This window comes from Lepidochelys kempii, chromosome 2 (genome assembly GCF_965140265.1).
Source record: "Lepidochelys kempii isolate rLepKem1 chromosome 2, rLepKem1.hap2, whole genome shotgun sequence".
NCBI lineage: Eukaryota > Metazoa > Chordata > Testudines > Cheloniidae > Lepidochelys > Lepidochelys kempii.
In genome coordinates, this window is record NC_133257.1 from 9,793,191 (window position 1) to 9,819,506 (window position 26,316).

Sequence of the window (26,316 nt, forward strand, 5' to 3'; positions counted from 1 at the left end):
TAAAGATTAATAAGTCACCAGGACCAGATAGTATTCACTCAAGAGTTCTAAAGGAATTCAAATATGAAATTCCAGAACTACTAACTTTGGTATGTAACTTACCACTTCAATCAGCCTGTGACAGGTAACTTGGAGCAGCTCCCTGATCAATGACATTACTGCAGCCTGAAGAGGGCTGCAGGCCCAGCTGGAGGCAGTTAATCTTTCCATTGGAGGATGATGAGCACCTGGATGGTAATCGCTGGGCTAGTGATGTAATTGGGAGGATACAAGTGGAATGAACAGGAAGCCTGGGGATCTCGAGGGTGAGATGGGGCTGAAGAGTGAAGGCTGTGGGGAAACCGCCTCTGTCTGTAAGCCTGCAGTAAACTTGGTAATGAAATAATAAATACACACATGATGAAAGTAACAACGTGGTGTGTATTTGTGACTGTGGAATCAAATGAACTGGCCAGGCAGTGAAGTACTGGGTAGTGGCAGAGGCGCTCTGTGCTACAGCCTCTGTACCAGATGACTGGAGGATAGCTAATGTGGTGATCTTAAAAAAAAAAAAAAAAAACCCCAAACCAACCTCTTGTGATAATCCTGGCAATTACAGGCTGGTAAACCTAACTTCATAACCAGGCAAAGTGGTTGAAACTATAGTAGAGAACAGAAGTATCAGACACAGAAGAACTGGATATGTTGGGGAAGAGTAAACATGGCTTTTATAAAGGGAAATCATGCCTCACCAATCTATTAGAATTGTTTGAGGGTGTCATCAAACATGTAGACATGGGTAATCCAGTGGATATAGTGTACTTGGACTTTCAGAAAGCCTTTGACAAGGTCCCTCACCAAAGGTTCTTAAACAAAGTACGCAGTCAAGGGATAAGTGGGGAGATCCTTTCGTGGATCAGTAAGTGGTTAAAAGATGGAAAACAAAGGATAGGCATAAATGATCAGTTTTCACAGTGGAGAGAGGTAAATAGTGGTGTCCTCCAAGGCTCTGTACAGGGACCAATGTTGTTCAGCATATTCATGAATGATCTTAAAAAAAGAGTAAACAGTGAGGTGGCAAAGTTTTCAGACAATACAAATCTACTCAAGGTAGTTAAGTCCAAAGCTGACTGTGAAGAGTTACAAAGGGATCTCACAAAACTGGGTGACTGGACAACAACATGACAGATGAAATTCAGTGTTGACAAATGCAAAGCTGTGTGGATTAGAAAACATAATCCCAACTATACATAAAAAATGATGGAGTCTAAATTAGCTGCTACCACTCATGAAAGAGATCTTGGAGTCATTGTGGATAGTTCTCTGAAAACATATGTTCAATGATCCGTGGCAGTCAAAAAAGCTAACAGTGTTAGGAACCATTATGAAATGGATAGATAGTAAGACACAAAATATCTCATGCCACTATATAAATCTGTGGAACTCCCACACCTTGAATACTGTGTGCCATTCTGGTCATCCTGTTTCAGAAGAACTTCTATTAGAATTAGAAAAGGTACAGAGAAGGGCAGCAAAGTGATTAGGGGTATGGAACAGCTTTCATTAAAAAGACTTTTCATCTTAGAAAAGAGATGACCGAAGGGGATTGTGATAGAGGTCTATTCAGATCATGAATGGTAAACTCTGTGTAGTCTTGAAAGTTTCTCTCTCTCACCAGTTTGGTTAGTTAGTCCAAAAAGATATTACCTCATCCACCTTGTCTCTCTGATATCCTGGGCCCAACATGACTACAACATCACGGCATAAACTGAATTTAGTCACAGGTATATTATATATTAATACATTAAAATTTTTTATGAAGTCGTTAGGGTTGCTACACCAACATGCCTGATACAAACTCAAAAAATTAAGGAAATGAAAAGTTAAGCCATCTCACAATACGCACCCTCTGCTCCTCTACTCACAAGCATATATCTTAGCATTACTGTAAGTACTGTATACGGACTATGCATTTCAACCTTAATTCTGTTTTATTTTCACCCACTCGGTAGACTTTTCCCCCCTCAAACCCTAACAGTAGTAGTTGGGTGTGTTAGGAGATGGTAGTTCAACCATCCTGCTGCACAACACCCTTTATTAAGTAGGGTAATGGAAGGCTAGCATTCCTAGGGGGAAAAGAAGAGGGCAGAGTTAGTGTTGCTCTGTATGATATATCGTAGATGTAGTAAAGTAAGATATGCACTGGGTGGCTTAAGTTTTCATTTCTTTCCTTTTGTGGGTTTGTGTCACGTGTGTGTGTCTCTCAACCCAAACTCCTTCACAACTAACCCGTTTGTGTATTAATTATCTAGGTTTCTGTAATGTCCTTTTGGGATCAGGCAATGGAGGGGGTGGCACTGGGGGTAGAAGTGCCATGGAGAAATACTTTATCCATCAGTAGCTGCACATAAACCCTTCTCTGGCAGAAGAAAATGTGACACTTTATGTGAACCTGGCCCCACCAATCAGCATGAGTGTACCACCTCCTCATTGCCCTACCAATCAGGCTTGTGTGTATCCAGCCTGTATCAACCAATTGGGCTTAGTTGTGCATGTTCTCAATCTCCCTGGTCTCCAATATCAACATAATTAGGCTTTTGTGTCCCACCCTCACACCAAAACAGCTAATCAGGCGTGTATGTACCTTGCTCCCATCAATCAATTTTGTATGCACAGCACATACATTTCCAGCTATATCTTGCATAATGACCAGAAATGATCCTAAACCTGGGCAGGAGTTGTAGACCAAGCTGGATGAGCAAGTGTCTCAGAGAGGTGATTAAGAAAAATCAGAAAGCCTACAAGGAGTGGAAGATAGGAGGGATTATTAAGGAAAGCTACCTTATTGAGGTCAGAACATGTAGGGATAAAGTGAGAGAGGCCAAAAGCCAGGTAGAGTTGGACCTTGCAAAGGGAATTAAAACCAATAGTAAAAGGTTCTATAGCCATATAAATAAGAAGAAAAGAAAGAAAGAAGAAGTGGGACCACTAAACACTGAGGATGGAGTGGAGGTTAAGGATAATCTATGCATGACCCAATATCTAAATAAATACTTTGCCTCAGTCTTTAATGAGGCTGAGGAGGAGCTTAGGGATAATGATAGGATGATAAATGGGAATGAGGATATGGAGGTAGATACTACCGCATCCGAGGAGGAAGCCAAACTTGAACAGCTTAATGGGACTAAATTGGGGGTCCCAGATAATCTTCATCCAAGAATATTAAAGGAACTGATACATAAAATTGCAAGCCCATTAACAAGAATTTTTAATGAATCTGTAAACTCAAGGGTTGTACCATATGACTGGAGAATTGCTAAAATAGTTCCTGTTTTTAAGAAAGGGAAAAAAGTGATCCGAGTAACTACAAGCCTGTTAGTTTGACATCTGTAGTATGCAAGATCTTGGAAAAAATTTTGAAGGAGAAAGTAGTTAAGGACATTGAGGTCAATGGTAACTGGGACAAAATACAACATGGTTTTACAAAAGGAAGATCATGCCAAACCAACCTGATCTCCTTCTTTGAGAAGGTAACAGATTTTTTAGACAAAGGAAACTCAGTGGATCTAATTTACCTTGATTTCAGTAAGGCATTTGATACGGTTCTACATGGGGAATATTAATTAAATTGGAAAAGATGGGGATCAGTATGAAAATTGAAAGGTGGATAGGGAACTGGTTAAAGGGGAGACTTCAATGGGTCACACTGAAAGGTGAACTGTCAGGCTGGAAGGAGGTTACTAGTGGATTCCTCAGTGATCGGTTTTGGGACCAATCTTATTTAATCTTTTTATTACTGACCTTGGCACAAAAAGTGGGAGTGTGCTAATAAAGTCTGCGGATGACACAAAGCTGGGAGGTATTGCCAATACAGAGAAGGACTGGGATATCATACAGGAAGATCTGGATGACCTTGTAAACTGGACTAATAGTAATAGGATGAAATTTAATAGTGAAAAGTGCAAGGTCATGCATTTAGGGATTAATAACAAGAATTTTTGTTATAAGTTGGGGACACAGTTGGAAGTAACAGAGGAGGAGAAGGACCTCGGAGTATTGGTTGATCACAGGATGACTATGAGCCACCAATGTGATCTCACCATGAAAAAAGCTAATGCGGTCTTGGGATGCATCAGGCGAGGTATTTCCAGAAGAGATAAGGAGCTGTTAGTACCATTATACAAGGCACTGGTAAGACCTCATCTGGAATCTTGTGTGCAGTTCTGGTCTCCCATGTTTAAGAAGGATGAATTCAAACTGGAACAGGTACAGAGAAAGGGCTACTAGAATGATCCAAGGAATGGAAAACTTGTCTTATGAAAGGAGACTCAAAGAACTTGGCTTGTTTAGCCTAACCAAAAGAAGGCTGAGGGGAGATATGATGGCTCTCTATAAATATATCAGAGGGATAAATACCATGGAGGTAGAGGAATTATTTAAGCTCAGTACCAATGTGGACACAAGAACAAATGGTTATAAACTGGCCATCGGGAAGTTTAGACTTGAAATTAGATGAAGGTTTCTAACCATTGGAGGAGTGAAGTTCTGGAATAGCCTTCCAAGGGGAGCAGTAGGGGCAAAAGACCTATCTGGCTTCAAGACTAAGCTTGATAAGTTTATGGAGGGGATGGTGTGATGGGATAGCCTAATTTTGGCAATTAATTGATCTTTGACTATTAGCAGTAAATATGCCCAATGGCCTGTGATGGGATGTTAGATGGGGTGGGATCTGAGTTACTAAAGAGAATTCTTTCCTGGGTTTCTGGCTGGTGAGTCTTGCCCACATGCTCAGGGTTTAGCTGATTGCCATATTTGGGGTCGGGAGGGAATTTTTCTCCAGGGCAGATTGGCAGAGGCCCTGGGAGTTTTTCGCCTTCCTCTGCAGCGTGGGGCATGGGTCACTTGCTGGAGGATTCTCTGCACCTTGAGGTCTTTAAACCATGATTTGAGGACTTCAGTAGCTCAGACATAGGTTAGGGGTTTATTACAGGAGTGGGTGGGTGAGATTCTATGGCCTGTGTTGAGCAGGAGGTCAGACTAGATGATCATAATGGTCCCTTCTGACCTTAAAGTCTATGATTCTATGAACTCCCCATTGCACCAGTGTGACAGTTCTTGGGGTATCCAGGGCTGTGAGTCACCTTGTTTCCACCTGCCTCCAGTGTGAGGGAGCCTTGTCTTTACTAGCTGGGTACTAGCTCCCTCACACAGCCAGCATGTCATCCACTCAAGCACTCTTCTCTGAGCTACAGTAGTCCTGTTTTTGCCTTGCAGGTTGACAACAAATACAACCCTGTCATCGAGTCCCTTCAAAGTGCCTCCTGTGGTATCTAGCCCCAAATCACTGGATACCTACAGAGATCCCATATCCTCTGTTCCCAGAGGAATAATGTACTGCAGTTAACCTGTTGCTTCTTAGACCACTGCTACAGTGTTGTGCACAGCATTTCAGTTCCATTACAAAACAAAAGGAAATTTATTTAAGAAAGAATAGAGATTCAAATAAAAAAAGAAGTGTGAGAGATGAGAACAAGTGGCTACATATGAAACAACATTGTAACACACATTCTAAAGCCTAAACTTAACTAACAAGTTATCCTCCTGTCTAAAGATTACCTTACCCAAAGTTCTCGTCAGGATTTTCAACCAAGCCTGGCTGAGATCCTTTTTTCATGAAGGAAGCTCTGTCAGTTTACTTCCTACGTGAAGGAGGAGAGGGTGTCTCTTGGCATCCCCAAATATACCAGAACAGACCTTTGATGTTCAAGATAGGGTTTCCCTTACCTGCTGTTTACTTCTTCCTGTTAATTGTCTTCTGAAGTCTCTGCCAGCTCTTGGCTTAGAATGCTTATAAGGCTTAAAATGCTAATAGACTCCTATTATGTGACATAAAATACACAATTATCTTCCCCAGAGAAAAGTGTCTCCCAATCCCTGTCATGAGGAGTTGGTCTCAAGACATACTGCCTTTGAATTACCTGTTTTTAACTACAGACGTAGAGAATAAATTTTTTTGTATGTATACATAACTCCTCACACGTTCCCCGTACGTACATTTTGGAATGGTTATGATGACCAGTGACACACAAGCTTTCATTCAATAATAAATTACATTACATTCTTTTGCTGAATCCAGGGGATTCCTCTACTCTTAAATACCTCAGTGCGCTCTACCAGTTGGCATCTGGTTCTTGGGTCACAACCATTTCTCTTCTAGGTCCACCTCTCTATTAAGTTTTATGTAGATGTCAGCCAACAATGGAAAAGTAGGACTGCCAAGGAAAATTTCAATCTGAGCTCAAGTTCAGAGGTTTCCTATTATTAACTAATGAAGAGAAATGAAACAAAAATTACACAGCAAATTCAAAGGGCGTAAAAATGTTCGCTGTGAAATTTCACACCAATTAACCACCTACTTTTAGAGGAAAAAGAGGAATTTATACTCCACTTTTGGGTCATTTTAGAACACAATCCATACTATGGAATTTCATGACTCAAATGTCACTACTTTTCAATTCCAACACAAGGAAAGCACAATTCTTTGACCTTGCTTTCAATAACAAACAAACATAGCATAGCAGGCCATAAATAAATAAATAAATAAATGCAATTTTAAAATCCCCCAAATCCTCTCTCAACACATTCAAAAAGCAGCACGGAAATGGAAATATGCAAAATGGCCAAGTTTTGGTTACTGTGTGTGTGTTGTTGTTTTTTTTCTTGACTTCCAGTCTTAATGTTTTGTTAATGCAAGCTTTGTATGTGTGGTGTTTTTTTAAGTAATGGGGAAAATACAGAAGAGTTAGGTTGAGTTTTACAATTAATGCCAAGGAGAATGCCCTTAGTAAGGAGTAAGGACTAGCTAAGGGTATGTCTACACTGGAAAGTTATTAACAAAACTTTTGTCTTTCACAGGTATTTTAAAAAGCCCTCCACCCACAAAAGACAAAAGTTTTGCCGACGCAAGTGGCAGTGTGAATGCGGCTTTGTCGGCAGGAATGCTCTGCTGCCGACAAAGCTAATGCCGCTCGCGGGGCTGGAAGTATTTTGTCGGCAAAAGTGCTGACAGAGTGCCGACAAAGAGTGTTTACATGGTGACTTTTAGCAACAAGGCTGTGTTGACACTGCCTTGTCGCTAAAAGCTGCGTGGTGTAAACAAAAGTGTCACAGCACACTATTACTTTAAAAATGTCTGTATGAAATTTTAGTTTGTATTGACTTCGCTAGTGCTTTTTATGTAGCCTGTTGTAAATCTTGGCAAATATCTAGATGAGTTGATGTACCCCCTGGAAGACCTCTGCATAACCCCATTTGTTGCTTCCACAAATGATATAAAACCGCATTTTTACCAGAAAGAAAAGGAGTACTTATGGCACCGTAGAGACAAACCAATTTATTTGAGCATAAGCTTTCGTGAGCTACAGCTCACTTCAGGTATGCATCCGATGCAATAAATTGGTTAGTCTCTAAGGTGCCACAAGTACTCCTTTTCTTTTTGCGAATACAGACTAACACGGCTGTTACTCTGAAACCTAACACGGCTGTTACTCTGAAACCTGTCATTTTTACCAGAGTGACCCTTGTCTGAAATGCAGTGATGCAGGAATCTAACAAACTTCAACTTTTCAATTATTTTATTTTATTTATTTTATTTTTTTTTAAACTCCTGGGCAGCTAATACCTGAATGGGTGGTTTGGTCTCTTGAGAATAAGGAGGCTGTTAAGGAAAGCTTAAAACAGTTCCGTTAGTAACTTTAAAAAAAAAAAATCATCCTATTGCCTCTTATCATTAAAGTTGCGTAAAATGTTTTTTGGAGTGAGGACATGTTTTGATTTGCATGGTAAGAAATTTGAGAGCTTTCTAGTGTTTAGAGAATTGAGGGAGGGAGGCAGAGACAGATGTGAGCAGCCCAGGGACAAGGAAACCATTCCAAACATACTTTCCTTTCAGGGCTGCCTTTTTTCACAGTGCAAAAATGCTGGTTTTTGGATTTTTGAATTGTGCAAATAGTGGTACGTATTAGTATGTATATTGAACATATTCCTTCTTTACATATTTAATTAAATGTAAATATGGAGGGGGAGGGATAGCTCAGTGGTTTGAGCATTGGCCTGCTAAACCCAGGGTTGTGAGTTCAATCCTTGAGGGGGCCATTGAGGGATCTGGGGCAAAAATTGGAGATTGGTCCTGCTTTGAGCAGGGGGTTGAACTAGATGACCTCCTGAGGTCCCTTCCAACCCAGATATTCTATAATTCTATGATTCTATGAAATGGATTTATGTAAAAATACCTTTATAATACAAGTGTGTTCATAGCCCATGAATACTAAAAGATTTCTGGGGGAATACATTTGTGTAACTGGCAATAAATCTTTGACTCAGTGGTTTTGCTGTAGTGTAGTTCACTTTACAAAATATTTCTATTAAATCTCTAATAACCCTCTGCCTCAGGTTTAGCAGACTATATATTGACTGTAAATTAGATATTGATTTGTGTATTGCTGATTTTTTTAAACTTGCTGTTTTGAAGTCTGAAGCTAATGTAGACATTTACAAGGTAAATTGCTTTCCTAGTTTGAACTTGAAAATCTACTGGTTTCAGTGACAGAGAATGAGGTTTGGTTTTTGAATTAATGTTTCATTTTTTTGTTTTAATTATCCATATATACTGGTCTCTACGTTAACTAACTTCACAAATTGAAAACAAGCTCGTAGCATAGATGCCTAAAATCTTTCACTTTTACTATCTTTTACTATTACTTTTTCTGTGCTAATATGATGGGAAAATAAGAACAAGCTGGTGCCTCTAACACTGGGAACAAGTTGATGACATGAGAGCAGTGAGAATGAATTTGTTCACATTTACATTTAAAAATGTTATTAAGAAATTCTACACTGAGTCTGTCAACAACTGTGGCACTCTCCCAATAACACCAATGATTGGACTTCAGTTTATTGAAGCAATTCACCAAAAGCATCACTGCACCTCTGTTAGTCAGTGCTGTTGTCCATTCAGAAGTAAGAACTATTTCTTAGCTGGAAATTTTGTCGTTTACTTAGATCAGCTGATTGGCATGATCACATTTTGTTGACTTTAAGTTCTCTGCAGTGTAGAATGGAGATTACTTGTCTGTTCTCTTTTTATCTGGGAAATGTCATCTGAGAAAGAGTCATGTTGGCCTAAGGGTTTCAAAATAGTCTGTTGGCTCCATTGTGCCTGACCAAATAAGTTATAAGCAGATAAGATGTACACCATCAGTCTGTACCAAATGGAATCTGAGTCACAGAAACCAGTTTTTACTTATGAAATAATATTTGCTTTGTTTGTAGTTGGTCTATAATACACATACTTTCTTTAGAAGCAGAGTAGGTGGGAGCAGTAGCTCCTGCAGAGGTTAAATCTTGAAAGCCTGAATACAGCAAAGAGAAATGAATTGATACCATAAAGGCCATTTATATTTTGTTTATTTTTTTACCTGTCTTACTATGCACTACTTTCATTAAATAGCGAAAAATGGTAATATATTTCTACAAGCATTTCAGAAATAGATCTGCTTGGTGGTGTTCAGGTTATAGAAAGTTAAAACTTAGGAGTTCTGGCATATTACTCTTTTGAAAAGGTGCCTTAGTGAATGAGTCATATTGCCATGAGAGTACCATATGCATAATTTCAGAATTGTAGTTTGTAATGAATTTTGAACATTGTTTAATTACTGTGCAGACTTTAGAGTTTCAGAGCCGTATGTTCAGAAGTGACATGTAACTATGGATAGTGGGGGAGAGCCCAAGGTTCTGTGGGGGCACATGACCCCTGCACGTGTTGCCTCTGCTTTGCCCCCTGAAACTTGGTATGTATGTAGACAACATACATTAGCAACTACCTCCTCCTCCTCCTCCTCCTGCTCTCTGTCCTGTGACTGCACAGCCCCTTGCAGAACTTCCAGGTCTCATTCCAGATCTGGGATCTAAAAAGGAGTAACATTATCTATTTTGATCATTCTGTGGTATGAGATCTGAAGTTGCTGTGATATAATAGAATGGGTGAGAATGGGAATATGTTCCTTACCTCAAAGGGCATCTCCTGAACACTGCCAGAGGACATGCCTCTTTGGCCATGCAAGGAGGGAGATATGGTCTGGCAGGCAGTCAATTCTGGAAAGTGGTAGAAGTGTCTCCTGACATCTGGTAATGAGTTGTCTTTTTCCTCCCCATCCCTCTAACATGGGCAGCTACAGGATTTCTTTATTAACCCCTTTCATGGCTGTGGAGAGGGGAGAAAGAACCAGGCCATAGATACCCATTAGTCTTATGGACTATTGCGAGCCCCAGCAGAGGTATGACTCAGAGGCTGAGGGAAAGGAGATGAACTGGCACCCTAGCAAAAGCTTGCTCTTTGGTGAAGAACGATAGGAAAGGGAAGTCACTGTCTCTTACAGAACTGTATATATTTCACCATAGCAGCCGTGTTAGTCTGTATCTGCAAACAGAAAAGGAGTACTTGTGGCACCTTAGAGACTAACAAATTTATTTCAGCATAAGCTTTCGTGAGCTACAGTCACTTGAGCCATAGCTCACGAAAGCTTATGGTCAAATAAATTTGTTAGTCTCTAAGGTGCCACAAGTACTCCTTTTCTTAGAACTGTACATACTTATTGTTTGTTCCCTGAGCTTCCTCCCGTTTGTATATATTTCTAATGACTAAGTGGCTAAAATTCGGTGTATTTTCCCAGGTGGTGTTGGAGCAGACCAGTATAGAGAAGAACTGCCTAACTTTATTATTTAACACCAATTCCATGATGTGATGTCTTTAGCATATGCAATCTGAAATTGCATTGGCTTCATACTGTCGAGAACTCACCCTGCAGACTGAAAAATAGATTTTAACAGCACCAATGGAATATGTATAGAAACCGTTTAAATGAAAGAACAGTGCAATATATATCCTGTGCTGCATATTAACAGTAAGTGTATGTACTAAAAAGCACCTGAAGTATTACTGTGCTTATGCAATAGCTAGATTTTATGCCTCAGTATCTTAACTGTTTCAAGTATTTTTAACTTCACACACAATTTTGAATATATTTGAACCGCCTTGCACTGAAAAGTGTGTATTTAAAATCTTTTTGCATTAATAATCCAAAACCAATCTAATTAAAGCTAAAATGTGATTCAGATTACTTTGTTTTACAGTTGAACTTAATTTTTTTTTAAAAAAGTCCCCACCCCCCAATTTATGCTTTACACTAAGCTTAATCTGAATGAATTTTTATGATGGTGTATAGTGATGAAACTTTGGAAAGGATATTACGATACCGCTAACTACAGAAGGGTAAAAAAACCTGAAAAACTACTGGCACATTATTTAATGAGCACGATCAATGTATTTTGGTTGTCAAAAAGAGTGGAGAAAGACGTCGCTGTCTTGAGTAGTTTAGTCTTTCAGATGGCAACCATCCAGCTCAAAAGACGACTGTGTAAGCACCAAAGCAGTTCAGTTACTGCGTGTCATTCTTGCAGTATCATGAATGCTAAAAAGTCCAGTTCTTGAGGGACAGTCATTGCCACAGATCATGCAGGCATAAGGCACAGGGCCAGAAGATGAAGCCAACACACTACCAGTGCTTGAGGCCTGTAACACTTTCCTTTTCGCTCTCTTCGTTTTCCTTTCTCTCAAGCACTTCTTTAGTCTCCATAGCTCCCTGGTGCAGTGCAGCCTTTTCTTATCTGCATCTTCCCAGCTTGCAATGTCAAAATTTTGAAAGTTTTCATGTCCCTCTTGCAAACATCCTTGAGCCTAGGTTGGCTCAGTGACTTTGAAGCATCTTCAGGTTGTCCATACAGAGATTCTCTGGCATGCCTCCATCACCAGTCTGATGCAGATGACCAAGCTAACAGTCTGTGTTTCAGAGTAACAGCCGTGTTAGTCTGTATTCGCAAAAAGAAAAGGAGTACTTGTGGCACCTTGGAGACTAACCAATTTATTTGAGCATGAGCTTTCATGAGCTACAGCTCACTTCATCGGATGCATACCGTGGAAACTGCAGCAGACTTTATATACACACAGAGAATATGAAACAATACCTCCTCCCACCCCACTGTCCTGCTGGTAATAGCTTATCTAAAGTGATCATCAGGTTGGGCCATTTCCAGCACAAATCCAGATTTTCTCACCCTCCACTCCCCCACACAAATTCACTCTCCTGCTGGTGATAGCCCATCCAAAGTGACAACTCTTTACACAATGTGCATGATAATCAAGTTGAGCCATTTCCTGCACAAATCCAGGTTCCCTCACCCCCTTCCCAAAAACCCCACACACAAACTCACTATCCTGCTGGTAATAGCTCATCCAAAGTGACCACTCTCCCTACAATGTGCATGATAATCAAGGTGGGCCATTTCCAGCACAAATCCAGGTTTTCTCACACACCCCCCCACCCCCATACACACACAAACTCACTCTCCTGCTGGTAATAGCTCATCCAAACTGACCACTCTCCAAGTTTAAATCCAAGTCTGTGTTTGAGAACAGTGATGAGACTTTGTAGTTTTGCTCTCTCAAGTACTTTGGTTTCAGGAATTTTGATTTCTCACTTGATACTAAAAATACAACAAAGGGTATAGAAGGTGTTTAGTCTTGTCTCATGCCTTCTGTAGGTGATCCAGATCTTGCCACCATATACAGCAGCCTGCTCAAAATGAACATCTGGTAGACCCATATCTTGGTGTTCAGTGTCAGTTTCCTCTTATCCTACATGTGGTTAGTCTGTTGACAGAAAGTGGAGGCAGCCTTTCCAATGGGAGAGTTAAACTATAGATAAAGTAGCCAATATAATTGATTCTAGATAGTAATATTTGTGCACAATTTCTAGCATGGTGCTAACTATTAAAACTTCTGGTGCAATCAACACAATATACATTTTATCATAATTGGATCTTAAAACAGGGTATTTATTGCTTCTTTTTTTAAGTTGCTTTACATACCTTCATTGTCAGTGGCTTATCATAGGTGTACTTCAGTTCTAAATTGTTAGTGTGGTGGTGTTGTCCATTATCAAGGGGGCTCACATTTATTTTTCTTTTTTCTTTTGCTTTGTTTTTCACATTGTGAGATTCAGTAATTTCTTAATTTAAGTTAGTTGGATAAGGAATGGAGATTGCCTTTCTCTTAAGAAAATTAGATTTCTTATATGTCACTTCCTTCCCCCATGCCCCAGAAATGAAAAGGGAAGGAAAAGCTGCATTGGGGGTACTTGCTATACACTCTATCTTGATTAAATAGTGAATGAAAGGAGTTGGTGTTTCAAGCAAATAGAATGGTGAGATAACCTGCACGCTAAAACATTAGAGTAAGCAATTCAAAAAGCAGATCACTATGGCTGTTCTTCTTTTACGATTTATTGTGGCTACTGCCAGATTTAGCAAAATACGTTTGCCCATCTGGCAGCCTAGAGTTGTCTTGTCAGCTGAAGCTAATAGACTTAATGATGGATGCCTTTTGTTTGCTCTGCCTGACTTTGAGTGAAAGGAGACAAAAGAGACTCCCCTGGCTTAAGTGTAGATCATGACGAGCTTACGAGGAAAGGATACCACACTATTTACTTTATAAATCGGGGGAAAATATTCAAAACCAACTAAGCATTTGGATGTTGAGGATTATAAAACCTTATTAAATTCCAGAGGAAATAATTAAGTGCTAGAGAATCTATATGGAAAGCTTATACTGTGGTAAGTAAGGTTTATGGTAACGTTGCCATTCAGCAGTTCAGTGCTGAGGGTGGGAGATTATTTGTTTTCTTATTTTAAACTAATTTAAATGTATTACAAGTCTTTATGTTTGTGCAAAAGATATATCTGTTTCCTGCATTTAAACTAAAATGGTTCTATCAAATATGATAATATTAGAACCTTTGTTGTGGTTCTTCTATATTAATCATTATGATAGTCCTGGCTGGGCTATTTCTTGTTTATTCCTGTGCTGTTATGGCTGTTTTGAATCTAATATGGAGTAAATATATGGACATAGTAATATTGGGCATGTATTCTGCTACAGCATTTTATATATCAATAGGGCTGATTCAAACAACATTCAACTGTACAGACTTGAAAAATCTATATTTACAAGTTACTTCCATCTAGACACTAAAACAACGCTAGTCCTGAAATACTTAACTTTCCAAAGTTTCCCACATAATACTTCATCCAGAATATGTTTCTAAAACGTTGCCAGGGAAGAAATAGCACAAATCTCAGTTTAATTTTCAAATGAGGAAATGTGGAGAGATATTGTCGTATGTAAAATCGATAGTTATTTTTACTATAAATCTGGTGTCATCACAAGATTACAGTAGAATTTAAAAATTCATTTAGGAAAAATGGGCTAGATAATAGATTCTGATCTTTGTTATACTGGTGTAAATCATGAAGTCAGTGGAATTACTGAAGGATTTATTGTGGTGTAACAGATAAAACTCTGGCCCTTTTTCTCAGGTGATAGTATTATTCAGAAATCACCACTGATCTGAAAAATGTTTGTGTTTTTGTTTGTGAACTTGTTTGTGACAACCCTGGAGGCTGAAATCTTCTATTTATCCCGATGACACAGGTACAGGACAGGAAGCAGCAGTTTGTTTTCCCCCAAACACTGTGCCAGAGCCCTGTGGGGGAGGGGACCCACTGATTGCAGTGAAAAGGGAGGTCCAGGGCTATTCAGAACTCTGCCTCTATGCTGCAATTGCCAGTTTGCATCAATTATGGTGTTAGTGGCTTTCATGATATGTTTACCTGCCCTCCAGGAACTGCACTGACATCACCAAACGTGTTTCACATAGGCCACCAGACAGCCATTGGGTGGCAACTTTTGCTCATTACCTTCTGCTGACTTCAGACCTGCAACCTAGAAGTATAAATTTTGCATATCCTATTGACAGTCTCCTGACCCATTCAATCCCTTGTCTTGCTTTCCCCATCCCTTCTGCCAGTGCTCATAAAATCTGTTCGTGTTCTGTGTCATGATATAATAAAAGTTGTTAGCTGAAACTTTTCTTATTAAAAAGAAAAATCAGTCTGGACATACTGGGATACATACATGCGACCGAGAGAGAGATCTTGTGTAGGCAATTGGGCAGGTATGTACAATTCAAATGTTAATTTACAGCAACCAACTTTTGTATATTCTGTATTGAAGATACATATTATATATGTGATGTTACCTAAAATGCACAAATCTTCCTATATAAATCTTTCTGCAAGTATTTGCCATGGTCTTAAACTGTTTTATGCTAGAGGCAGACAGAAATAATTAATTCACATCTGTCAAATTAAGTTTTTACTGTGTATAAATTGATTAAACACTACAGCAGATTAAGGAAAAAATACTGTCTTAAATAACATTTTAAGACTGTTAGTCTTGATGTCAGACCAAAATTTTGTATTTGATCTATGGACATGAGAAACCATTATTTATGTATATTAAATTTCTGATACGGCCGTACTAGTGTACGGAAGTCATATATATATTACATTAATATGCAAGATGGACATGTTTGGAATATGCAAGTTGCATATACGTTCTGACCTGCCACTTGGATCGTCTGTTTGATCATAAACTTTCAGAGAATAGTAATTTGGGGACTCCTTCTTTTATATGAAAAGAGAGGAGTACATGTTGAAAGGTGCCAGCAGATATATGACACCACCAATTAGGAGAATAAAGTATTTTCCATGTTAGTATTGCATACTGAAAATTCTTTTTCTGCATCCTCTAATTTCCTCTCCTCTTACTTCCCTTATCTTAGGTTTTAAGTTTGTTGTTTTTTGTCACTGGCTTTACATTACTGGAGTTCCCATCTGCAGCCTCTTTGCCTGCTTTACTGTCCTATCACAATTTTCCCCTTTCCCACTGTGTCTAGCATCCTCCTTGCCCCCACCTCAATCTTTTCTTTCCAATTTTGCTCCCCTGTCACCACGTCTTGTGCAATCATTTCTTGTCCCCCCCCCCCCCCCCCCCACAGCACCTGTGTCTCCATCAACCATCAACTTTCCCTTAGGAAATAATCCCACATGCTGCAACTTGAAATACAAATAATAAACACATTAAACTGCTCGGTTAAGATGCATTTAATTAATCAAAGCAATCACATGATCTTTTCTTGTAGCCCTCTTACTGTCCACGAATTTCTGTTTTATTCACTTTGTGACAGAGTGGGGCCAGGTGGCGACAGGAGAGTGTTGTGTTTTGTTTGTTTGTTTGTTTGTTTTTTAAGTTGTGGAAAACTGATCTTTATTTTCCAGAAATATACAAACTTATTCTCTCACTTCTCCATCTTCTTCTTCTACTCCTCTGATGTAGAGGACATTGTTATATCTTATCAAAACTTCCACCAAGGTGTCCTGACAATGCACCATCTATGTATTCTTCTGTGTTCGCAAGCTGCATGTTCATGTAGCTGTCAACAGACACCAGGTAGCCCTTGTACTCCATCCCCCACTTCAGCTTCACCATCACCGGCTTCCCTGTCACCCCGTTCAGGAAGGGCTTGGGGTTCAGGGGCAAGCTCATGGTAACGTGGCCTGGCACAAGGCAGCGGTAAAAAGAAAAATTGCTCGCAGGGCCGCACGTGCACCCGCTGGAGTTTAAGAGAAAGGCAGGAAGAGTGTTGGAAGGCAGATATATTAGTCCCAGATTAAGCAGGTCCATTTTCCCTGGGTAAGGTAACAGGGGCAGTTCCAGAACAAGAAGGACTTGCTGGAAAAAATTCAGGCAGGCAGGCTAATTAGGACACCTGGAGCCAATTAAGAGGCTGCTGGAATCAGTTAGGACAGGCTGGCTAATCAGGGCACCTGAGTTTAAAAAGGACCTCCCTTCAGTTTGTGGTGTGCGTTCGAGGAGCTGGGTGCAAGACGCACTAGGAGCTGAGAGTGAGAAGGCGTATTGCTGGAGGATTGAGGAGTGTAAGCATTATCAGACACCAGGAGGAAGATCCTGTGGTGAGGATAAAAAAGGTGTAGGGAGGAGGAGGCCATGGAGAAGTAGCCCAGGGAGTTGTAGCTGTCGCACAGCTGTTCCAGGAGGCACTCTAGACAGCTGCAGTCCACAGGGCCCTGGGCTGGAACCCGGAGTAGATGGCAGGCCCGGGTTCCCCCGAAACCTCCCAACTCCTGATCAGACACAGGAGGAGTTGACCTGGACTGTGAGTTCCACCAGAGGGGAAGATCTCTGGGCTGTTCCCCGACCCACATGGTGGATCAGCATAGACTGCGGGGATTGTTCTCCTTCCTTTTTCCCATACTGGCCAGTGATGAGGTTAGCTGAGTGAACGGCAGGTTTGAGCCACTAGCAGAAGTGGCTAAACTGAGGGCTGCCATGAATCCCTGAGGCAAGCAAATCCGCCAATAAATGCAGGACCCACCAAGGCAGAGGAGGAACTTTGTCACAACTTATATTACATCTAAATTATCATTCAAGTTCTGCAGGTAGGATCCATGTATTTTGGCTGTAAAATCCCTGTGGTGCAATATACATAACAATATTCTCCTTTTGTTATCTCCCTCATTTTCCTGTTTTCTTCTTTTCTCGGTGTATCACCTGTACTAATTAGAACATTCTTAAACAACTTTTTTTTAAAAGGGGGTTTAGTGATGAGACTACATGTGCTATTTAATCGTTCCTTCCTCCACCCTTTCCTTTGGGAATGCTGCAGGTGGTGCCTTTTACCAAGGGCTTAGGTACTTAAAATGCTAGATTGTATTAGAGTCTGACTTACATTTATAAAAGCAAAGGCATTGAAAGTTATGGCTACTGGACTGTCCTTCACTCGTTGTGTCTCTTATAGCTCTTATCATGAGGATCCAGAACTGTAATCTGTTTGCGGTGGGGCGATCTAAGGACTTTGTCAGCTTCCACTGTGTTTTGTGTCCTTGTTTTGGTTTTGCGGGTTTAAGTTAGATGCCCATAACGCTGCAAGCTCCCTGTTGACTACACTGGGATTTCATGTTCTGAAAATAAATTATAACAGCAGCCATATCTTTCTGTGTATCCATCTAATATTTATCTGTATGTATTCATACTCAGTAAAATCTAATAGAAATCTCTAGTGCATGAGTGTTTACTGCCTACTGATTTCTGTGTAGTGAAGAAGTGTAGGCTCAATAGTTAGCAAAAAATGCTAACGTGTAGCACAGGGGTCGGCAACCTTTCAGAAGTGGTGTGCCGAGTCTTCATTTATTCACTTTAAATTAAAGGTTTTGCATGCCAGTAATACATTTTAACTTTTTTTAGAAGGTCTCTCTCTATAAGTCTATATATTATATAACTAAACTATTGTCATATGTAAAGTAAACAAGGTTTTCAAAATGTTTAAGAAGCTTCATTTAAAATTAAATTAAAATGCTAATCTTACGTCACCGGTCCACTCAGCCTGCTGGCAGCCTGGGGTTCCGTTCACCTAGGCCAGCAGCAGGCTGAGCAGGGCCTGCGGCCGGGACCCTGGCTGTCAAGGGGCTGGCAGCCAGAACCTCAGACTGGCAGTGGGCTGAGCGGGGCTGGCGGCTGGGACCCTAGACTGGCAGTGGGCTGAGCGGCTCAGCCCGCTGCCGGTCTGCGGTTCCATCCACCGGCTCCCGCCAGCCAGGGTCCTGCCTGCTGGCCCTGCTCAGCCCGCTGCTGGTCTGGGATCCCGGCCCTGCCCACATAGAGTGGGTACCTAACTTTTCCCTGGTTCTAGCCCATTCTCTTCCTCTCTCTCTGCACTGAGCTGAGGGTGGGAGTGCACTGAGCACAGGGCTGGGGGTGAAGGAGCAGGCTGGTGGTTGGGGTGCAGGATCTGGCCAGGAGCTAGAATGAGGGAGGGGGCTCAGGGTTGGGGCAGGAGGTTTGGGTGTGGAGTGCTTACCTGGGCAGCTCCCATTTGGTGCGAGGGGTGCAGGTGGGAATGTGTGTGTGTGGTGGGGGAAGGGGTGCAGGAGCTTCCGTTTGGTGCTCAGAGTGGGGGTGGGAATGTGGGGTGCGCAGGAGTCAGGACATGGGGTCTGGGGGGCTGGGTATGTGGGAGGGGCTGGAGTCAGGGCTGGGGTCGTGGGGTGGTTCAGGGGTCAGGACAGGAGGCTGGGGTGTGTGGGGGGTGCAGAGGTCAGGGCAGAGTGCTGGGTGTGTGAGGGGGGCTGCAGGGGTCAGGGCAAGGGGCTGGGGGCGTGTGAGGGGGTTCAGAAGTCAGGGCAGAGGTCATGGAGGGGTGTGGGAGGGTGCAGGGGTCAGGACAGAGGGCTGGGGAGGTGTGAGTGGGGAGCAGGAATCGGGGCAGAGGGCTGGGGAGGTGTGAGGGGGGAGCAGGAATCGGGGCAGAGGGCTGGAGGGTGGAGGAGTCAGGGCAGAGGGCTGGGTGTGTGTGAAGGGGGTACAGGGGTCAGGGCTGGGGGTGTGGACTAGGGTCGTGGGGATGCTCCCGGCCCCCTGCCCTGAGCGGCTCCCGGCCCCCTGCCCTGAGCGGCTCCCGGCAGAGGGTTGGAGGAGATATGCCCCATCCCCGTCCCCACCTCTTCTCCGCCTCCTCCCTGGAGCAGCGAACGTGCTGTGGTTCTGCTTCTCCCCCTCCCTTGCAAGGGCTATCAGCTGCTGGGAGGCGGGGAGGGGGAGGGGCAGGACCCCCGTATGCTGGGGGAAGAGGTGGGGGAGGCAGGAGCTTGCCTGCCCTGCAGCAGCAGCCGGCAGGACCAAACTTCTTCACCCTGCCCCCGCGGGGGGTGGAGAAGAGCGGGCAGGAATTTTAATGGCACACTGCTGCCTGCTGGGGTCGCGGTCGCCAGTCCCGCTCAGCCTGCTGCTGGCCTGGGTTCAGCTGCGGGCTGAGCGGGGCCAGTGGGCAGCAGCGTGCCACTAAAAATTGGCTCGTGTGCCACACGTGCCATCGGTTTCCGACCTTTGGTGTAGCACATTACATTTTGCCCACACCAATTCCCACTGAAGTCAAGAGGAATCTTTCTATTCGCTTCTGTGAGAGCTGGATCAGGCCCATAGTATCTTTCATCAAAGGAACTCCAAGTGCTTTACTAACTAAGCCTCTCAAGCCCCTTGTGAGATAGGTAAATATATGAGCAGAGATGGTAGGAATTAAGTAGTTGAAACTTCCCCCCCCAAAGATTTTTTTGAACCAAAAAATTAATGGAAAGCTTTTAGGGTGTTTTGTTTTGTTTTTTGTTTTTTTTTTTTTTTAATTTTCTGGTTTTTCATCAAAACCAAAATTTTGATTTTTTTAAAAAATTTGTTCTTAATTTTGAATTCCTGTCATATCTCACCTCTGTTGCCTTTATTCCTTTTTTGTCACTGAATGCAATAGTATGAATGATGTACAACTTCAGTTTAAAAAAAGAAATCAGCAATCTACACACTTTTTTTCCCCCGTCTCTGCGGTTGACTGGTACGTTACTCAAGTCATTCTAAATTAAGATCATTCCCGTTAATCCTAGCTAAAAAACTCCAGAGTGTCTCATTGATCAGTTTAATAGCTCTTTTATGGATTGTCTCAAAAAATCGTACATCTGTGCAGAGGTAGGATACCCAATACATAGCAGTCATGGGAGGTTTCATGTAAGGAACAAAGGCTACATGGCTATCCATTCATCCATCTTCAAGACCCACAAGGCAGAAAGAGTGGTGTGCTACGTATCGGAATACATTTGGACAGGAAAATGGTTTCTTGAGCAGAACCGGGGCTTGTTGACACAGGGACACTCAGGAAAGTTGATCCAAATTAACTAACGGTATGAATTAAAAATGGATCAGTTAAACTTCATTAAATCTCTATGTGAACATTCTTATTCAGAATTCAAGTGGCCTTAACTCAGCATAGTTTAATTCACTGGATTGGGACTGAGGAGATCTAGGTTTGGTTCCACACTTTGCCATGTACTTCGTATGTGACCCTGAGCAAATCACTTAATCTCTCCGTGCTTCAGTTTCCCATTTGTTAAATAGAAGTAATACATTCCTACCTTTTAGGATTTGTTGAGGATGCATCCATTAATGCTTGTGGGGTGCTCAGATACTATGATATTGGGGACCATATACATACCTCAATTTAGCTCACGAAAGCTTATGCTCAAATAAATTGGTTAGTCTCTAAGGTGCCACAAGTACTCCTTTTCTTTTTGCGAATACAGACTAACACAGCTGTTACTCTGATACCTCAATTAGTATCCTCTAAATATGTTTCCTATACCCATTCTCACCCCCATGAATCACATGGTAGCTTCCTATCAGTTGTCTTTTTCATCTTTCATTGGTAAGAATGCTTCCCTTACAATTTGTCTAGTAGTAATTGTTATACCAATAAAATAAAAACCAGCAGGATCTTATTAAAGAGGAAAAGGCAAAATACCACATTTATTGTGAATACAGAAAGAATCATAGTAAGCAGTTAGTTATAACATTCTATTCAATCTCATATTTATTCACACATTCATTCGTGCACGCACGCACGCACAGAGGTTCTGCAAGGTTGTTATCATAGTTACCAGCCTTAGAGTTGCTCATGCCAAGCCACTGGCCAGGTAGCCTGGACACGAGGAGGGAGCAGGGCCTTGTCAGATGCTCATCTGATGCTCCTGGAAGTTGGTTTGCAGAATCAGACCCCAAAGTTCTCACTTTCTAGAGTCCATTTTTATAGGAATTTCTTCCTATGCCAGTCTATGGGAATTGCTTCTTCATGCTGTTGCTGAATCAATCAGCAGATAGCACATTCCTGATGGCTCCGTGCTGCCAGATGTTATCTTGTTCTTTGGTTCTCCCATTCTTGAGGCTGTTGGGTGGATTCAAGTCTGCCCTCTGGGGGTCCTCTGGTTATTTCCACTTGATGCCTTCTTCAGCTGATGGACACTGGATTCTTAGGCTGGCACCTCCCTGATCATTCAGTTATTATCCACACCAAGCATCCATCCACATATATCCTCTATCTCTATTTTAATCACAATTGTTAATACAACAAAAGGGCGGGGAGTCTCTGGGTGCTGTTTCTGTTGTTAGAGTATTGCTTTGAGTCTCTCTCTCTCTGAATTTCTTTGAGAACAGACTCTGTCTTAGAATGTACTAACGCAATTAGCAGCTTGCAAGTTTCACACATAGAGGGAGAGAAACAGCACCAAAAACCAAGAGACCTCTTAATTAGTAGTACCCTGGAATTTAAACTATGGGGAATCAAACTCATTTGTGATTTTAATACAGAACTTCTTTAATATGATCCAACATAATTAGATGAATTACAGTGGATGTGTTCAGGAAGGTTAGAGTGTGAAGAGGTCTATGATTGCTTCTCTCTTATTTTGGGTGGACTTGCCTTTGGGATGAGTCCAGGTGAGACCAAGACCAGGAACTGAACCTAGGTTTCACCTAAATGCAGTTCAAGAAAGAATATCATTAGGCTAGAGGCATTCAGTTGCTACCACAAGAGAAGTGAGCTAAATTTCTTGCAGTCTGAGACTTACCCTTATTCTAGAAGGGAGTCACTCTTGCAAACAGTCTAAAGATCCAGGTGCCTGTGTGCTGATTTCATGGGTAGACTTGTTCTCTGCTTACCTCCAGTTATGAATATCACTCACATAATGTTCCTATTTTGGTGTTATAAATATTACCCCTGTAAAGAAATATGTCTGAAATCACTGATCCATTTCCAAGATAACATTTGAAAAAGAGGTACAATGAAAAAAGCATAATTTTGTAAAAATATCAAGGGTTATGGATTTTGTCTTCAAGTATTGTGCATCATAGAAACAGATATCGTGGATGGAAAGAACTGTAGGTCTACTAAGTCCATTGCTTACTTTTTTGGCAGTACGTTCTGTATCTCAGCAGGTATAGAAGAGGAAATATTATTCTATCCCCCAAAAGATGTCCATTCTGTTCTTAAATTAATTTATACTGGTCATTTCCAGTGTTTCAGTTGGCAGTTGTCTTTTTGGCTCTGTTTTGTTTCGTATCTCTTTCTTACTCACAACTTGTCTGTCCTTTATATGTCAGATCAAAACAATGATGTCTGAAAAGTAGGAGAACGTGTCCACTAGAAAGATTGACAGTACTGTAAGGAATGTGGCCGAAGAACCTTATTCCTTTTTGTCCTGTTTAGAAATTGACAGTCTCTCTCATCCTTAACAGTCATTGCTTGGAGCTGATAGTAAAATGTGTTGGAATCTATGTGTGGAATCTGTATGATTCCTTCAAGGTTACATCAGTTAGAACAAGAAGTGCCTGAAATGGAAAAGCCAGACTGGCAATTTTTGACATTTTTCTGAGGCGCTGTTCAGAAGCTTTGGATCAGGTTGTCAGAATATTTAAAAGATGAGTTAAACAGCTATAAAGTTGTTCAGCTACAGATATGTCCGTTATATGACAAAGGAATTATGAGGGAACTTTTCGTAGGGGAGTAGCTAGTTCCTGACCTCCAGTGGGTTAGAGAACCACTACCTGAGCAGGAGAGCAGATAAGGCACTTTTTCCCCTCTATCTTCATCCACTCTTCCAGGTGGCCAAGGAACAGCCTGGGGAGGTAAACTGTTACCTCATTGCTAAGGATTGGATTGGGATTATACTCCCCAGTGCCACACTACCATGAACTGAACTAGTCACTGGCTCTCCAGCAAGCAAAGGTGGGCTGAAAAAAAGGAAGTCTCTCCAGCCTCTTCATGTTGCCAGGGAGTGACTGAACTTCTGTGGCAGGTTCTTTCCCAACCCATCGTTGTGTGTGAGTGAAACTATGCATTAAAAAAAGTCTATTGCAGAGAAGCTAAATGAATTCTTTGCATCAGTCTTCACATTCCCACACATCTTTTTAGGTGACAAATCTGAGGAACTGTCCCAGATTGAGGGATCAGAAGAAGAGGTTTTGGAACAAATTGATAAATTAAACAGTAATAAGTCATCAGGACCAGATGGTATTCACCCAAGAGTTTGAGTTCCTTCAGAATATGAAATTGCAGAACGACTAAGTGTGGTATGTAACCTATCACTTAAATCAGCTTCTCTACTAGATGACTGGAGGATAGCTAATGTGACACCAATTTTTAAAAAAGGCTCCAGAGGCGATCCTGGCAATTAGAGGCCAGTAAGCCTAACTTCAGTACCAGGCAAATTGGTTGAAACTATAATAAAGAACAGAATTATTAGACACATAGATGAACACCATTTGTTGGGGAAGAGTCAACATGGTTTTTGTAAAAGGAAATCATGTGTCCCAAATCTATTAGAATTCTTTGAGGAGTCAACAGATATGTGGACAAGGGTGATCCAGTGGCTATAGTATACTTGGATTTTCAGAAAGCCCTTGACAAGGTCCCTCACCAAAGGCTCTTAAGCAAAATAAGCAGTCATGGCGTAAGAGAGAAGGTCCTCTCATGGATCAGTAATTGGTTAAAAGGAAACAAAGGGTAGGAATTAAATGGTCAGTTCTCAGAATGCAGAGAGGTAAATGCGGGGTGGGGGGAACACAAGCAACTTCACTCATTGGGATTTTGAAGCTTGGCTAGTTTGCAAAATATTGGCAAATTTGTGTGTAATGAACTCGATGAACTGGAATTACTTGACTGACCACACACCTGCCTTGAGAGGCTTACTCTTCTGTGCACCTTAAAACACCTGTTTTGTTAGATTTCTTTCAGATGATCTTTTTAAAAAAATACACATCATTTGATTTAAGAATAAGAATACAATTTTTTAAGCCAAAATAAGGCTTTGCGGGTGGGGTGGGGGGACACTAACAAGGGATCAAAAATAAGATAGAGGGCAGAAAAATTATTTCACTTTTGAGCTTTGGAGTGGAGTCCCTGCTGTGATGCCATAATTAATAAATTGCATGAAACAAATGAACATTGATCCTATGTGGTACTGATACAGCAGTGGTGAGCAGATCGTAAATGCATAACAGATTGTGCTTTTTCTTTTTGACATCATAATGCAGCATTTTCACGTTTCATTGATGCTGTCATGAACCCATATTCCCACAATGGTTTATATTTTCTGGAGCTAGACGCATTGGCCTTTAAAAGACCTGGTTGTGTTTACTGAAAACCTTTGAAAAATGTTGCACAAGCAACTTTCTGAGTGCTTTTGGTACCATTTTGAATAGCCAGATCTGAACCTCATGCTGTGTGCTTTACTTTCCCTGAACTGTTAGTTTTAAATCTTAGAAATACATTACATGTAAATATTTAATTGTTTTGGAAAAATGTGTTCTCACAGGGAACTGCGGCCTTAAGTGGAATTGTCGCACATGTGTAGTGCCTCTTCAATTTATCCATTTGTGAAATTAGTTGGGAGTAGACATGGATCTAACTGCTTGCTATTATTGTTTCAGTAGGTATACATTCAAAGGCCCTGATCTTGCAATGGGCCCCACCTGAGCAAATCCAAGTTTCATCATTGAGGCCTGTGTGAATGCAAGGATCTGCCTGTGTGGAGCCCATTACAGGATTAGGGCCCAAAGTGCTAAAAAAAAGCTCTATTATTTCAACGGTTGTGCTGTCCTTAAGTAAACACCACTCTGTGTTTTCAAAGTTGCATGTATTTTAGCCATGCAATATTTATATTAAAATGTTAATAGGTATTATATGGCTGAATCCCAAGTTCAGGATTGGAAAATTTAGGATTTAATTTTATCGTAGCATCTGTGTACTTATTATAATGATTGCCAGATATAGACTTCGGGTTTGTCTACATTTTTTTCTTAAAATGTATCTCCTGGACATGATGGGTGAAAATTAATCTCCTTTTAAGAAAAAAACATTGAGGTGTAAACATTTATTCCGTTGTATCAAGAATAGTTTACTGAATTTCAAGAATAATATACTGTTGCTTGTGTCTGTACTGTAATTATAGATTCTTCCAAGTTAAGTACTTTTTTTGTTGAAGTAGAAATTCAATTTAGAGGTTAATTTGCATCATGGCAGGTGAAATATAATAATACACTTATTGTCTCTTAGCTAAATTTTGAAATAAAATTTCAATCTTGAAACTTAATTGGTAATTTTAACTAAGTGCATTGAGCCATTATGGGGGATACACTTATTTCTAGGAGATCTTTCTGATAATGACCTTGCAAAAACAATTTGGGTAATTGGTACAATATAGTATTTTGAATAAATAGACGAACAGTGCGACAGTTTTCCTAAACTTAAATGACTCAACAGGAATCTGAAGCTTCACTAAAACTTGAATTTTTTTTTTTTTTAAACCAGTATAAGGATTCATTCCATATACACTGATGTATATTCCATGCGGAAACTATTGCCGGAGGCAACGTGAGGCTTTTCCTTCCTGAAGTTTATGTAGCTCCTTCCTGCTTGTTTTTTGTTTTCT

General features: G+C 41.0%; 1 protein-coding gene and 1 pseudogene across 4 annotated transcripts in view; one reads left to right on the plus strand and one right to left on the minus strand.

The window, feature by feature from the left end:
* Window positions 1–26,316, plus strand: part of PTK2 (protein tyrosine kinase 2) — a 377,029-nt gene that overhangs the window by 38,032 nt on the left and 312,681 nt on the right. The gene's annotated exons all lie outside the window — the stretch shown is intronic.
* LOC140906321 (small nuclear ribonucleoprotein F pseudogene) lies at window positions 16,285–16,624 on the minus strand (annotated as a pseudogene).